Source organism: Macaca thibetana, chromosome 7, assembly GCF_024542745.1.
Source record: "Macaca thibetana thibetana isolate TM-01 chromosome 7, ASM2454274v1, whole genome shotgun sequence".
Lineage (NCBI taxonomy): Eukaryota > Metazoa > Chordata > Mammalia > Primates > Cercopithecidae > Macaca > Macaca thibetana.
This window is the reverse complement of record NC_065584.1, coordinates 71143583-71160147: the sequence shown is the minus strand read 5'-3', so window position 1 is coordinate 71160147 and position 16565 is coordinate 71143583. Positions and strand designations below refer to the sequence as shown.

Sequence of the window (16565 nt, the reverse complement as noted above, 5' to 3'; positions counted from 1 at the left end):
CCGTTAGCCATTTAGCAGATTATTGTCAGTCTTGCTAAATAAGTGAGCATAGCTCCACCATTATTTGCCTCTCCCTTTTGGAGGTGGGAGGTAGAGCTTAGACAAGAGGTAGAGATGAGGAAGTATGCATCTTCTCTACACACAGCACTTCAGGCCCCTATTCTAGCTGATTCATTTCTTGCTCCCAAGGAGAGGCCACCTTGTTCTTAAAGATCTGGTTGGGGTAGCATAGCTGTATTCATCAAAATTCTTTCAGGAAACAGATGGCACACTCAAATTAGGATACTCTGAGGAGAGTTTAGTAGATGCAAGCAGGGTATGTGGATACCATGCAAGGGCTAGTACTAGTGGGGTTTCATTATTGCCCCAAGCCTGAAGGGGAAAAAAGGAGTACATGGCTTATAGAACCTATACGGAGCAATCTATATACAGAGGGTCTCTGTGTATGTATTTATTCCCTGGCTCCCATACCACGGAGATCCCACGGTATGGGAGCCAGGGAATAAATACACCTCCCTCTTCTATCTCCTACTGGTGTACCACACTGGCCTAACCCAAAGGGAAATCAGAGGACCATGGAGCCAGTTGATGTGGTCCACATAGGGAGCCCCCTAAGGCCCAGAGCAGGGTGGATGAGAGTGGGAGTGGATCTAGAGGACAAATAAAGGAAGACATCTAGTGAGTAGCCATGAACCTCAGGGCCTTTTCCACACCTCCAGGCCCTCTTCACAAGGACAAATGCATCTCTCCATGCCTATCTTGGCATCTGTTTTCTGGGAGGAAAAGCTCTGAAGTTCTCACCCTCTCTGGAGTGGAGGCAAGGAGCCAATCACTGGGATCTGGCTCTGTCACAGCAGCTGGGCCTCCAGGCGGAGCAGACCAGAAAGAGCTAGAAGCCATGCTCTTCCCCCAAAAGGGAAAAAAAAACCCAGGTCAATGGAAAAGGCCAGTTGGCAGTGAGCAAAGTTCAACCCTGCTCATTTCTGTCAACATCCTCTGGTAGCCAGGGGCACTGAAAGTAGGCAGGAGTCAGGAAAATTCCAAGAAGCTTTTACTAAAAATAAAGCAAATAGCCATTTCTTACAAGATGGCCAGCCACTAATTAGCTGCAGTACTTTTGTATAAAGAGAGGCTCTTTAGCTACAGAATATGAATTTAAAAGCTAAGCTCCATCCAAAGTGGCAATTAAGGGCTTTGCCCAATCATAATAAACCTTGGTCTTCCTTTCCTAAGCCAGCTCCGCATCTTGTTGCCAGAGCAAACCCATCAGCTCATTCCCAGTTTCCTTCTCCAAACAGAGCAGAGCCCTGACACTCCGCAGAGCAAATGCTGTCTGCACTCTCCAGACTCCCTGGGTCTCCAGAGCGGGGATGTGATGGGTGAGAGAAGCAGCATAGAGTTGGGGCCCGTTATGTAAAAGAAGGGGAAGCGCTGAACTAAGCTCAGTGTGGCCAGTTGTTGCCAGGCAAGGATGTAGGCCCCATGTGGTCAGATCTAACCGGCTTTCAACTCAAGCCCCCAAACTGGTAGTCTATACAAAATTTCTTGATGATCGTGGAAATCAAAGAAAACAATCCACAGGCCGGTTGTGGCCCATGCCTGCCGGTTTGTGACTTCTGGGCAAGAGGGTATACATTGGAAGAGGACCCGGAAAAACAGGGAGGGGGCAGAGGGATAAGGAGCTACGTTTAAAAGAACTCCAAACTGGGAGGGAATTAGGAGCAGCGGCCAGTAGTAAAGAGGATTTTGAGAGTGGCTGAAATTGGGAGAGGTTTTTAAGATGTTTTGCAATACATTGAGAATGAATTCTGCATTTGGATATTACCTTGAGAAACTGAATAAAGATTTATATTCTCTCAGTTATTCTTTGGTTGGCAGACTGATGCTTGGAGTTGAGCTGGTGTCATACAGAGCCATGTGGCTGCCAGGCCTCTCTGTGGATGCTCACATTCGCAGGATTATGGTCTGTGTCCTCCCATCATACGTGAGGGCAGGGTGAGGGCATGCTTTGCTTCTCACTAGTTGTTGAATGAATGTCTCTGCCTTAGTCCTGCTTCCTTTTTCAAGAGACACAAATTTAGTTTAACTCACTTTCATTTTCCCCTGGGCCAATCGGCATAGTTCATCACAATGTAATAGGCAGAGTGAAAGCAAGCTGAGAAATCCAACAATTAGCAAAGATAGAACGGACTTCTCTTGAGGCTTCAACCCGAGCTTGCTCCAGCAATGCTGATATTCTAGTGACAGGAAACAGCCAGAAAACACTTACCCCACTTCTTAAACCAGGGTTCTCAGTCAGCTATCCTAGTGGTTCCTCCTAGAGGGTAGCAGTATCTCTTGTCTTCACACTACAGAAGTGGATTAGTTATCTATGCTGTGTAAAATACTACCCTGAATCTTAGTGGTTTCAAAAAAAAAGTTACTATCCTAGGTTTCTGATTATCAGGAGTCCTAGCACAGCTTAACTGGATGCCCCACTTAAGATCTCTCACAAGGCTGCAGTCATCTCAATGCTCAACCTGGGGAAGATCCACTTCCAAACTGGCTTTCCTGTCTGTTGCCAGGCTTCACATCCTCCCTGGCTGTTGACTGGAGACATTGCTTCTTGCCACATGGACCTCTCCAAAGGGCAGCTCACAATATGCGGCTGCCTTCCTTCGGAACAAAGCCATGAGAAAGCGTGTCTTTTTGTAACCCAATCTCTGTAGTGACATCTCACTGATTTTGCCCTATTATATTAATTAGAAGCAAGTCCCTTTGTCCATCCCACATTCAATGGGAAGGGATGCTACAAAGCTTGAATGCCAGGAGGTGAGGACCATTGGCAGTTTTAATCCAGCCTTGCTATTCAGTGCCGACAAGGGGCACAAGCAGCAATGAAATGGTCATCTCACTCTGAACATAACTCTGGCTCATCTCTTTGAAGAAGCTGGGAGTACACATAATTGTCTGATAGCTACCATCTTCCTCCAAAAGTTAAATCCTGATGTACTTGCACACATGTACCGTGGACATACACCTTATATACAAATCCTGGGGAAAGTTGAGTCCCATTGTAGCTTATTGAGAAGAGTGAGCCTAGAACACAAACCCAGAATATTTTCTCCATATTGTCCTGGTACCTGTGGGTTTCAATTTTGGTTCTGCCTTTTCCTAGCTATGGGACTTTGGGCAAGAAACTTCCCTAAGTCTCCATTGTCTCATCTGTAAATGAGGGGTAATAATAGAATTCATATCACTGGGTTTGTGGTGGGATTAAATAACAGTGATTACATATACAAAGGCCTAGCAGAGTGCCTGGCACATTCTAGGCACTAAAGAAATCTTGGTGCCTATCATTATCATTATTATTCATTGCTACTCTTTAATCTAATGTATTGCCCTTCAAAACTTCTGCACTTAAAACTTGGTTTGCTTCCTTTTAGGATTGCTAAAAGCTGGTCAATGCTAAAAACTTATGGACAGTTTTTGATGGCACCAATGTATGTAAATTATAATTAGTCTTTGGAGGCCTAATGCTGGTAATTGGCTTCCATCAAAATAAGGCTTCTCAAAATCATTAATAGAACAGGTTATTGAGAAAGTTTGCATGGAACAAAACATTACAGATTGGGAGATGCAAAGTTGATCTTTCACATTTCATTGCTTTAATCATTACACACATTTTGAAGGGATATTCTGTGAATGTGAATAACCAAGGGTTACTTGGGCATATGTAGCAAGTTTGAGGGAATCTGCACAGAGAAGGGGAATATGGTCTCAGATTTTCTTACTGGGGTTGGAGGGTCCAAGTGTTTTAGAGGAAAGATAGCCCACAGACACGTTGCTCCCCAATGTTATATTGTGGAGTTAAACAGAGTTGAGTGTCTCTTACTACTTGCCTGAGGCAATGTTAGTTGCATTCCAAAAGTTTTGAAATACATGGGCAGATATATGATCTATGGAATAATTGTTGACTTTCCATGTGCTTTGAAAAAGGGCTTAGGAGGGCAAAGCCACTTCTTTTTCTCTCTCCCAACTTTTTTTCCCCTGGGAAGCAACAGGATTTTGACCCACTTCACATCCGCCTCCTGCCTCTGGTTTTGAAATCTGCAGCCTGATGGCTTGTTTGCTTGTTAGCATGAAAGGCTTGCCCTGGGTCTGTGCTTGCTTGTTAGTAAAGAACCAACAAGCATTGCAGTCCAAAGGTAATCACAGAATGAAATCACTTCCAGATGCTAAACCCCACTCCTGATGGTGAAAGCAGACTTTACAACTGCAGTGGACCAGGTATTCAATGGCTCTCACCCAATCCTATTAGGGTTTTGAACATGCACATGTGTTCTCCTCCTCCTTTTTTTCTCTCTCCCTCTTCTTTTTTCTTCCCTCTATTACTCCTTGCTTTCCTCAGCTTGGATCAATTTCAGCTTGAAGGGCAAAAATCAAAGCTGGATATAACCCAGGCTCGATTCTCCCATAAGTATCTGAGCTCCTGTTATCTTGGGATCTATTATATGATAGCTCCCTGTTAGAGCTCCAGCCACCAAAGACAGGAGTAACTCTTTCTTCCAGCTCCATCCTCACGGCCTCTCAGAAACCCTTTCCCAGGCCACGTGCAAACATGAAGAGTATTGTTCCTTGGACAGCAGATAAAGTGGCCAGAGGGATCATTCTGCCTGAATTGCTGCAGAGCTGAAAAGGGATCACTGTCCATACTCAAATCAGAATTATCACAGAAATGAGACTAGCTGAACAGAGCTGGAATCCACAGTGGTAGAGTATGTGGGCTCAGCAGTGACATGGGAGACAGTGTTCTCATCCTCCACATGCTGAGCTGTGTCAGAGCTTCTCACAGAGAGTTCAAGAAAAGAAGGAAGGAAAGAAGATAGAAAGGGGGAGAGGGAGAAAGTAAGGCTAAAAGAAGAAAATAAATCAGTACTAAAAGAATATTATTATTGAATCATAGCACTAAAGTCTGAGAAAGAATAGAATCAAGAAGACTTTCAAAAGAGGAATTCATCATAGACATATTGATTTTCTCCTCTCCTAAAGTGAGTACCATGAAATCCAATTTCATGTCCTATCTCAGCCTTACCTGTGAAATAAATTAAGTGGCAGAATCTTTTCCTTCATTCACCAATTAGTCTCCTTCACCAAGCCTCCAATGGTAGATGTGACAATTTGTGAAGACAAGAATCTGTATGACTTGATCGTATGCATGTAGATAAAACACATATAAAACATTTGAATACAGCTAGTAGAAGAGCTTTTTTAAAAATCTCTTTTATTTGGCTTATTGGTAGTTAGTATACTTATTAAATTATTACTTCCCTTGTGGATAATTCACTACATTTTAAATGCTGCACAAATGTATTTCTTCCCTGGCAGAATAGCATGTAGCTTTGCTCACATTCAACCATTTATTCCCAGATGTTTATATCCACAGGGTCCAAGAACTCCATAAAACCCAGGATAATAGCACATTGAAAATATCTGGCCACAACCCATAAAAGAGCGTGCATAATAAAACTGTTCCCACCCGCCAATCCTCCCTTCAGTGCAAGCCTTCCAAATGTTTTAAAGTAATTTTCCAAAGGTGCAATGGGGGTGCATGCCCCAAACCCTATATTCTCACATCACTGAGACCTGAGTTCAAGATCAAATTGAGGAAGTACATGTATTCAACCCCTTTAAAAATAATCTTTTAAAACAAATCAAGAAAAAATGTAAGTTTTAAATAGCTAGTGAACAGCTAGTGTTTTCTCCACAAGGAAAAACAGAAGGTCTGTGTGTGTGTGTGTGTGTGTGTGTGTGTGTGTGTAAATATATGCCCAGAGTGATGAATGTCTTCTCCAAATGGCCAGATTCTCGTCATCCTGTTTACATTTAGGCAATGGCTCCTTCTCCAATCATTCGCTAATGCTGTTTTTTTAATTTAACTTTAGAAATAGAAATTATTTAATGTCTAACTTTCAAACAGCTATTCACTTTTGAAGTATGATAATTTACGCCTGACAAATAGCAAAACTCCCTAGTTCATTCATTTTTAGATTTCTATTAGAAGCAAAGGACATCCAAAATGCTGACCATTTAAATGCCCAGTGAGTCAACAACATCTGCTGGGCCTTGTCTACTTAAGAGGTTAGAATTAGGCATACGAAGGAGAAAACTCTGCTTCTGCCTCAAGGTGGGTAGTGGGCAATGATAGGAAACTGGTTGATGTGATGTAAATGGGAGGAAGATGTAATATATGAACACACCAACACCCACCATGGCTACCCAGAGAGAGATGAATATACTTGGGGAGGTGGGAAAAAGAAAGGACTTGAGCCTGTACAGTGGAATAAGGCAGGGGACAGACAAGGCAGCAGTATAATCAGTTGTATAGTAGAAACCAAACTACATTTGAAGTCAGAAAATCTGGGGTCAACCAGCCATCCCATTACTGGGTATATAGCCAAAGGATTATAAATCATGCTGCTATAAAGACACATGCACACGTATGTTTATTACGGCACTATTCACAATAGCAAAGACTTGGAACCAATCCAAATGCGCATCCATGATAGACTGGATTAAGAAAATGTGGTACATATACACCATGGAATACTATGCAGCCATAAAAAAGGATGAGTTCATGTCCTTTGTAGGAACATGGATGAAGCTGGAAACCATCATTCTCAGCAAACTATTGCAAGAACAGAAAACCAAACACCGCATGTTCTCACTCATAAGTGGGAATTGAACAATGAGAACACTTGGACACAGGAAGGGGAATATCACACATCGGGGCCTGTTGGGGGGTGGGGGGAGGGGGGAGGAATAGCATTAGGAGATATACCTTATGTAAAGACAAGTTAATGGGTGCAGCACACCAACATGGCACATGTACACATATGTAACAAACATGCACTTTGTGCACATGTGCCCTAGAACTTAAAGTACAATAATAATGAAAAGAGAAAATCTGGGGTCAAGTATAGGCTTTTCATCTTAGTCATTTGACTCAGACTTAGTTTCCTCATCTTCAAAGTTGAGACAGTCACTCCTACCTTGAATGGTTGCTGAAGAGACCAAATGAGCTAAGAGGCTTTCCAAGTTGTGAAGTAACATGCATGTCTGCCTTATCAGAGTAGGTGAAGTTGTGTAGAGAGTTAGACATAGATGGAGCTGGAGGCCATTATCCTTAGCAAACTAACACAGGAACAGAACACCAAATACTGCATGTTCTCACTTATAAGTGGGAGGTAAATGAGGAGAACACATGGACACATGTGGAGGGGAATAACACACACTGGGGTCTTTCAGAGGGTGGAGGGTGGGAGGAGGGAGAGGATCAGGAAAAATAACTAATGGGTACTCAGCTTAATACCTGGATAATGAAATAATCTGTACAACAAACCCTCATGACACAAGTGTACCTATGTAACAAACTGCACTTGTACCCCTGAACTTAAAAAAAAAAAAAAGTTTTAAAAAAGACAGTTGATGAGATTAAAACATCCTGGAAACTAGACTCACTTTTATCCATGCCTAACACATAACTGAGTAATGATTCTCACCTTGTTTTCTTGTCTGTTAAATGGGAATTACAGTATTTGTCTTATGTGGTTGTTGTATGATCAAGTAAAAGACTATACACAAGAGATTCGTAAAGAGTGAGGAGCTCTTCAAACTTAAGGTGTGGTCACACTTTGGTGCAACACAACATGCACTCATTCATTTGTCATTTATTCAATAAACATTTGAGCATTAAGCTATGCCAGACCCTGTGAAGGCCTAGGAATATTATGGTGAATAAGACAGACTTGGCCTTGTCTTCATGGAACTTATAGTCAAGTCTGTTAACAAAGTATTTACAAAGTGAAATGGGCAAGCCCACTTTTTGAAACCATATATAAGTACAACATTCTACCATACTTACCCTTAACACAAAAAGCAAGAGTCAGGAAAGTTTAAAAATAACGAGATAAACACACTGGGCACAGTAGCTGACACCTGTAATCCCAGCACTTTGGGAGGCCGAGGCAAGTGGATCACTTGGGGTCATGAGTTTGAGACCAGCCTGGTCAACATAGTGAAAACCCATCTCTACTGAAAATACAAAAATTAACCAGGCATGGTGGTGCGCACCTGTGGTCCCAGCTACTCAGGAGGCTGAGGTGGAAGGATCACTTGAGCCCGGGAGGCGGTGGTTGCAGTGAGCCAGATGCAAGACCCGGTCTCAAAGAAAACAAAAACAAAAATAACTAGATAAACAGAGAAGAAGATTCTGTTTCAGAATCTGGGCATGGTGGCATGTGCCTGTAATCCCAGCTACTCGGGAGGCTGAGGCAGGAGAATTGCTAGAACCAGGAGGCGGAGGTTGCAGTTAGCTGAGATTGCACCATTGCACTCCAGCCTGGGTGACAAGAGCTAAACTTCACCTGAAAAAAAAAAAAAAAAAAAAGATATGTGGGGAGGTGCCCCTATTCTACATCTGGCTGATTAAAAACTACTGCAAGAGGGATTAGTGGATAATTGATCTGATTTTTTTCGACAAGTCAACGGCATAAAGAAGAAAGGGACAGAAAGAAAGAGTATTAGCAGATACTTAAGAGATAAAACCACCAAATAACATTATAACAACCACTTGTAACATATATTTTTAAGATAATCATGGAAATTTAAATATTTTCAGTGTTTTGGATGACACCAAGGAAATACTGATAATTTTGTTTGGTGTTATAACAATATACATTTATATAAAAGGCCTTTTTTTTTTTTTTTTTTTTTTTTTAGCACTTGTAGAATGAAATGACTTAATGTGGCCGGGCAGGTGGCTCACACCTGTAATCCCAGCACTTTGGGAGACCAAGGCAGGTGGATCGCTTGAGCTCAGGAGTTCAAGACCAGTCTGTCCAACATGCTGAAACCCCATCTCTACCGAAAATACAAAAATTAGCTGGGCGTGGTGGCACATGTCTGTGGTCCCAGCTATTTGGGAGGCTGAGGCAGGAGAATCGCTTGAATCCAGGAGGCAGAAGTTGCAGTGAGCTGAGATTGCAGCATTGCATTCCAGCCTTGGTGACAGAGTGAGACTCAAAGAAGGAAGGAAGGAAGGAAGGAAGGAAGGAAGGAAGGAAGGAAGGAAGGAAGGAAGGAAGGAAGGAAGGAAGGAAGGAAGGAAGGAAGGAAGGAAGGAGGGAAGGAGGGAAGGAGGGAGGGAAGGAGGGAGGGAGGGAGGGAGGGAGGGAGGGAGGGAAGGAATGAAGGAAGGAAGGAAAGAAGGAAGGGACTTAATATCTGAGATTGCTATAAAATAAAATACTAAATAAAAATGAATAAATTATATATAAAAGGAAAAAATTTGAAGTCAACAAAAGTGTGCACATACAGACATATTTTACAACCATATCTTAAAGCCAGCATTACTCATTTTTTCCCCTTTCCTCTGGTACACTAAATCGATTACATAACTCTTTGAAGGTGAAACATTTCTTGTAATTAAGTTCATTTTGGGGTGAGGAAAGAAAACTGTAAACATAGAACATAGGGAAGGAAGCGTCCACACTTATTTCTCTGTAATAAGATTTCATTAAATTCATAGGTGCTAGCCTTGAACTGAGTGATTGAGGAAGGTTGGGTGCTTCTGGCACTGCATCTGGCTTTTGTATGGTTGCAAGGTTGTGGTGGGGCAAAGGATAAGTGGGTGGAAAGGGGTAAAGGAAGTTAAACTGCTTCACAAATGATTTGATGCCTTCAGACTTTGCAGATCTAAATCAGTACTGAAGGGATGGCCTTCACTGCAGCAAACCAGGTTATCAGATTTCATTTATTCTGCTAAACTCCATTGTGATATTCTTTGTGTAGTGACATTTATTAAATTAGCCACATAGCTACCAGCTCTCTACTCCACTTAAGGCTGCTTGAAGGACTTCTCCAGTCTGTTTCTCTGTATTTTAAAATAGATGAAGCGTAACATAAGTAGACTTAATGACAAGAGTTCAAAATTAATGACAACAATGCAAACCTGATCACTTGTGTTATAGGAAAAAGCAAAACCCCTCTTAAAATACCTCAAGTCTTTTGTTTGCTGTGGTCCTGGAAATCTGGAGGTTTGAATGGTGAGTATAATAGGAACATCCCAGGCGCCATAACAGCCCCATAAATATCTCCTCAGCAGAGCCGCGTGTCTCCCCCTGGACTTGAGGAGCTTTCTTTGAAGTCACAGGGCAGAAACTGTGCACGTGGAAGAGGTATGCAACTTATTGTTATCATTATTTGCCATTGCTTTAGAAGCTTTTAAGTAATACTAGATTTATCACATTTTTCTTAGCAGCAAATTTTAGTTTCATCCAGTGTTTCTTCTGAAGCCTGAACCAATAAACTGGCTTGTCTTTGTAGTTGATCTGCCACAGTAGTTCCCATATTTTTCTGCCAAGAAGCCCTTTTAGAATCTGATTAAACGGGTAACATGACATTTATAGTTTCAAAGATTAGAACACCTGGAAGGAGGCCCAGAACTTACCCAGTCTCCTGGGAACCTTCTAGTACAAAGCAGACTGGACCTTGTTGGATGGATCTAACTCAGAGCCAGCCTTTTGCTTCCATCTCCTCCTGAGGTCCACCCCCATCTACGGCAGCCCCTTTATGTTGCATTGCCTAGCACTGCACATAGTGAGTGCTCAGTAAAGGTTTCATATTCTTGATTTAATTTGCTGAGGAGCCTAAAGTTAGTGTGCTTTGCATGTGATATAAATGATTTGCACTGGATTGCATGACATAACCATTGCATGGTAAGGGAGGCAGACAGTTACAGAACCAGATGAAAAACTTCCATTCCTGTTTAGGTTTACACCCTTGCTTTCTATCTTCACACAATAAAGTCCATCATTTATTTCTTTAAAACACACACCCACACCTTGTTGTTTTTTATAATTACAAAAGTAAAACATGCACATAGTCAAAAAAATTAGTAAACATAAGTAAGCCTGTGATCATTGGTATTAAGTTTAGCTGCACTATCATCCTATTATTTCTGTATGTGTGTGTCTATCCATACTATCTTGTACTGTTCTGTTAAAAATGTGTCTTGCATTTCTGCACACATATGCCCACTGTCTCTAAGGCTCCTTGTGAAATGATTTTTAAAAGATTCATTTTTAAATTCAAACCACTATGGCAGTGAAAAATGGGACTGAGAGTGATCAATGAATCAGGAAATTTGAAGGATTATCATCCAAAGAAAAGAAAAGGCATCTGGTAAGTGGAGAAGTTGTGGCAGAAGTGACAGAAGCCCAAACTCTAGAGATAAAGGCTGACCTTTGCAAGCCCCACCCCCGCCGCCCCCAAAACAATCCTAGTTCAGAAATTACAAATTAGCCTGAAATGTTAAAGAACTGTATTTGGGATATATGGGATGGGGGGAGTCTGTCTCTCAATAGATAGAATAACTACTGAGGCAGCTCTTGCCCTCCAAAGGATGTAGGAAATATGTCTAGGAGGGCCACTGATGAGGGAGTTGTGGGTCAAAAAAGGGACTCAAGTTTGAGATAATCTGGACCCCCATAACAACGCAGGAAAAAAGGCAGAGCCACCTAGCATTGATGACCTTCACCCCAGAGATAAGTCTTCCTGACTCTGGCAAATTTTGAGGAACCTCAGCCTGATTACACACTCACCTCAGCATCGTAGAGCTCCAGTAGGCAACAGAGCAGTGCACCCAAAGTTCTGAGGGAAAGCAATTTTGAACTTAGTTTTCTACATTCAGCCAAATTTCAATGAAGTGTGAGGGTAAAAGACAGCACTTGTAGACACATAAGAATTCAGTAAGTTTAGTAACTATACACTCAATAAGAACAAATTACTTGTGAAGTAACACAGCACAATCAAAAAATAAGCCAAGAAAGCAGAAAAAGATGAGATACAAGAAGCTTCAGTTACGTAAAATGACCCAGAAAGATTTACAGAGGTAAAAAAGAAATTTACAGGTCATCCCTTAGAGAGGGATACACGTATTATTCTTCTTTGAGTGACAAAATGTTTTAAATTAAGGATTATATTTTCTTCTCTATAGGTTCAATCATATTTATTTCTAGAGAGATTATATTAAGGTAATACTTATTTTAATTCTTTTTTGAGACAGGGTCTCACCTGTCATCCAGGATGGAGTGCAGTGGCATGGTCATGACTCACTGCAGCCTCGACCTTCCAGGCTCAAGTGATCCTCCCACCTCAGCCTCCCGAGTAGCTGGGACTACAGGCACATGCCATCATGCCTGGCTAATGGTAATAATTTTTATAAATGTTTCACATAGGTTTTTTATTATTATACTCAACCTATAGACAAAGAACAGAATACTAAATTATGATTTTAAAAGCTTGTAATGACTATAAATGCTGATACAATAAAAAGTAGGAGTTCAACAGAAGGAAAGACAAAAAGCCACTTAAGTTCTAAATTCCTCACATTTTGTACCTAGAGACCAAAGGATAATGCCTGAATTTGATAAAAACAAGAAATAGAAGCATAATTATTTTTGAAAATTACAATTAAAACTGTTAGAATCAGACGCAGAAATCATTAGCAGCATAGAGAGGGGGCAGTGGAGATTAGGGAAAGGGAAAACTTAGTTTTCATTTCACATATCCCTCTACAGTGTGATTGTTTTAATCACGTGTAGCATTACCTTCATAGTTACATATCTTGAACCTATTTCCAGGTGTAACCCAAATGTTACCAGCTTGTGGACATAACTGAGGTCACATTTATATTTATGCCCAAATTGTAATGGTGCTAAGTCTTCATTTGCTCATGCAGGAACTTAGCTCCCAGTTAGTGCTTCCCAGTTATTTCTTGGGGCCCCTAAAATAATCACTCTCATATAGGCATATCAATATCTTTCAGCTCCAGCCATTATGGTCCCTTTTGCTATGTTCTTTCTCCTCTGCTTCTTTGCACTTGATGTATTCTTGCACATCATTTTTAATGACAGTCATCATTTCTTATCTTTAAAAGATCTTCAAGAACTTCTTGTCTCCCACTCCAGACTTTCTTTTTTTTTTCCCACTCCACACTTTGAAATTAAAAGTCAAACTTCTAATGTAGAAAATGCATAGGAGGTACAGGAAGAGGCTAAACAATACAATGAGGAAACAACCAAGCACATCCAGAAGGTGTGACAGGCTGCAGGACAACTGGTTTCATCTTTTCAATTAGTCTATGTTGTAGTTGGTGCTAGGTTCAAATTAAGACTTAAGGGAAACAACAAGATGCCACAGGGTTCTGCATTAGATCCTGTAAAGGACATTTTGGGGTCACTGGGAAATTTGATTTTGATCTAGTTGTTGTATGGGATAAAAACTGAAAATATCCCAATGGAAAGGTGGAGATTATTGACTGATACAGTTTGGCTGTGTCCCCACCCAAATCTCATCTTGAATTGTAGCTCCCACAATCCCCACATGTCGTGGGAGGGACTCAGTAGGAGGTAATTGAATCATGAGGGTGGGTTTTTCCCATGCTGTTCTCATTACAGTAAATATGTGTCACAAGATCTGATGGTTTTTAAAGGGCAGTTCCCCTGCACAAGCTCTCTTGCCTGCCACCATATAAGACGCGCCTTTGCCCCTCCTCTGCCTTCTGCCATGATTGTGAGGCCTCCCCAGCCATGTGTAACTGTGAGTCCATTACACCTCTTTTTCTTTATAAATTACCCAGTCTTAGGTATTTCTTCATAGCAGTATGAAAATGGACTAATACAATGACTAAAAAATGCAAGTATAGTGTGAACTCATTTAGCAAACACACACACAGAGGGAAAGATGTGGAATAATATACACTAAAAATTAATGGTAATGGCTCTTGTTGCTTAGGAATATGATATTTTAATTATTAAAATGTTTGTCTTTATTTTCTAATTTGCTACCATATGTACTGCTTTTGTAATAATAAAAGAACTATAAAATTCCCCTGTGAATTTACTTTGTGAACTCTCATCTCTATTGTCTTTGCCTTGATCTTGGATTCCTTCCTCCTCTATCAACATTTAATCCATGAGGAACAGAATGGGTCCTCCCATCAGGCTTCCTTTCTCTCCATCAGTATTTTGTTCTCAGAAATACAGAGGCTGTACAGATAAGTGAGCTGGTTGACTAAAGCCAGTGAGTCACACAGCTGGGAGTCTTCCCAAATTCACCCTGTTTTAGATAGACTCCTACACCACATGCACGTGCACACCTTGTGTTTTTAATTTCTCACATCACCATGGGAGATACATGACTATCTGAGGGTCAAGACATAGCACAGTCATTTTTCAGGCCATAACAATGCACCCAAGTTAAGATGGATATTAACATCTCCTGTGCTCTTGCTGACAAATAGCTGATCAAAACCTTAAGGCTTCCTCTGTCACAAAAAATAACACGAGTTCTGACCGGCATGTGAGACTTAGCAAGAGGCCCCTCTCACCTCACAATGTGAGCTGCACATGTGCACCCACACTTGAGTCTGACCCCTAAGCATTTCCAACACCAGGGATGTTAAAGGTAAGCTTTTTTGAAACAGCTCTTTCCTTTGTGTCTTTGGCTCTTTACTCACAAAAGACACAAAGAACAAGTGTATTTATAACTCTTTGCAACCAATGAGAATTCCACATGGGGCGGGGGAAGATGGGAAAAAGTGATCTGTAACATTTCATGATATCCATGCAAATGTTTGCCCCTCTGGGAATTTGTGTAAGCGAAGTCATGTCAGTGGAAGCAGCAACACATAATGATCCCTGGACCATGTATGTTGGATGGCTGGGAGACCAGAAAGGATAGAGAGGGTAAGAATGAACAAAAAATTTTAAGAAATTTAAGTCCAAGTGAAAATAGGCATTTCAGATGAGAAAGAGTAATAGTAAAAGACAGGTTTTCCAAATCCTCATGTTTACAGAAACTCTTGTACACCATAGCCCTTGTCTGCAATTGTAACATACAGTTCCAAAGAATTAAGAGTTAGGCAAAATAAAGTTAATTTGGATTCCTTTACAGCTTCACCAGTTGTGCCATGATTCAGGTGCATCGTGAGCCAGTCTATTGCAACTAGATCCAGGAAAGTCTTGGTAGAACAGTTCATCCACACAGATTAACACAGATAGCAATCTGATCTCCAGCTCCTCCATCTTTACCTCCATTCTCAACATGAGTAATCAAGTCTAAGGGCTTTACAAAATAAAAATGTCTCTTAGAGAAAAGCTTCATTTTCCCTCATCTTTCTCCCCAAATAATCTCAGGACATAAGAGCTTGAAGGGTCCTTATGAATCCTTTGTTATAAGCTTCAAGTCTTACAGATGATCCAGAGAGGGAAAATGGCCTCCCAAAGTAACTAGTGACAAAATCTAGACCTAAATTCAGCTTTCCTAAATCCTAAGTCCAGAATACTTACAATGAGCCGCACACACTAATACTCGCTTATAGATGAAATATCTTACATTGTGCTTAATTTAGCCCTCTTCTGAGTAAAGCAAAGCAAAACAAAACCAAAATGAACAAAATCCCAAGAACATGCACCTTCCACCCCACCTTCATACACAAACCAACCAACCTTTCCCTTAAGGACAACCATAAGGCTCTGCCACAATAATCTGTACCAATAAAAACTTAAACATACAAACATCCTTAGAATAAAGTATAGAGGTTTTTGATTTTAGCCTGACAGAATTAATGATATCTTCCTATATTCTCTCACATAAGCACTTAGCATATTAATAGTTTGTATCTTTAATATAATAATTTCGTTCTTTATCATCCTAAAGTTTTGCATTCCTCATTGCATTATATGTAATTAGTTTTTGCATGGCTATTCCTTCCCATGTGTTGTAAGCCCTTGGATATTAAATGTATCTCTTTTCCCTTTTACCCCCTCCACAGAAGAGAAAGAACATATGACTTTAGATCAATGAGTAAATTGGCACAGTCACATTTTTTGAATGGCTCTTTCTTCCCTTTCAAGAAGATAATCTATCATGTTCACCAAGGAATAATGTTACTCAGAACTCCAGATTAGAACCTTTCATTTTGCCATGAAATATTCCTAAAATGAATAAGATCTAGCAGAGATTTTGCAATTCCTGGCCTAGAACTGCAGTCAGAAGTACCTGGCATAAGGCAAGCACTATATAATTGCTAGCTATTCTTATTATTAACTAGATGTAGGTACTATTTTTAGGATTTGGAAGATAAACTGGAAAGCAGTCTTGCTGTCTTACAGCCTTCCTAACTCTATGATAATGACACAGACAGAATCAGATACAAAATGTGATTAACCTGGATATTATTTGATCATGTTCAACACTTTCTGGACTAAGTATTACAGAATGTTGTTTCTCAAAGCAGCTGGATCACCAAGAAATCTAAGTAATTGAAACCAATTGAAGTAAAAGATGAACTCTCCTAGGCAAAAATACCTTTTCACAATAAATTCTTAAATAAAAGTAGTGCTGGATAAAAAATAAGTTGCACTCCTTTGGTTTCCATCCCTCCATGATGGATCAGATAAGAGAAATAAATCATGTAACTCTACCTGGCTATGAAGATGCTCTGGATTATGAGTCCACCA

General features: G+C 40.7%; 1 long non-coding RNA gene across 1 annotated transcript in view; it reads left to right on the top strand.

Annotated features, from left to right (window-relative positions):
- The window catches only part of LOC126958030 (uncharacterized), a 50816-nt gene extending 36954 nt beyond the window's left edge, over positions 1–13862 (top strand). The window contains exons 3-4 of the long non-coding RNA XR_007727043.1: positions 10142–10217; positions 12107–13862. This is a non-coding gene — a long non-coding RNA (uncharacterized LOC126958030). The remainder of the gene's footprint in view (positions 1–10141; positions 10218–12106) is intronic.
- The last annotated feature ends 2703 nt before the right edge of the window (positions 13863–16565 follow it).